Source organism: Penaeus monodon, chromosome 28 (assembly GCF_015228065.2).
Source record: "Penaeus monodon isolate SGIC_2016 chromosome 28, NSTDA_Pmon_1, whole genome shotgun sequence".
In the NCBI taxonomy this organism is placed as follows: domain Eukaryota; kingdom Metazoa; phylum Arthropoda; class Malacostraca; order Decapoda; family Penaeidae; genus Penaeus; species Penaeus monodon.
Window position 1 is genome coordinate 2828304 of NC_051413.1, and position 779 is coordinate 2829082.

Below are 779 nucleotides of genomic sequence, written 5' to 3' on the forward strand. Positions count from 1 at the left end.
GCATGATTATTCGGTTGGTATGGAATGCGGTGTTATTTTAATGTTATCTGTATGGTACACATTACCCTTTGTGGGTAGTATTAAGCAGGCATTGTAGAATCTGTTTTGAAGTATCGTTAAGAAACAAAGACTTGCTTCTTGTTATGTCATCATGATCAAATTGTCCAAGAGCTATTACTGTGGACAAGATGTAGACCTGTTCATAAACTTGAGTGTTCATCATATATATATATAATCAGATTGGAACATTGTTTTACTGAAGTTGTTAGTGTGGCTGCCTGGCACGCAGGCTTTTTCCATCGCATTATTTATTGGATCTTGTTATTCATCATTCTGTTTGAGGAAACTCCAAATGCAGCCTTATGTTCACTTAATACTATCAGTAGTATTTTATCCATTTGCAATAAACAGCTTTATTTTCTTCTTTCTCTTTCTAAGTTTGTAAGTGTAGTGCAAGTACTGCAAAATTATCAAACCCTTTTTGGTTTAACCATTTATGTGGGTATAAAATCAATTTACTTTTTAAGTTAATACTTTGGACTGGTAGTACATCCTGGTTTGTATGGGTACCCAAAAAAATGTATAAAAAAATATATAAATCTATAAAATGAGATGTAAAAAATTACATTAGGAGGTTATATCCATACATGTAGTGTTCAGAAGTTTATAGGCAAGACTTTGTTTGGTATTGGGCTTTCATTGCTCATGTTGGCAAAGGTCTTTCCTGTGTCTAGTCTAAGCATGGAGTTGGGCATAACATCAGTATATTGTAACTACCC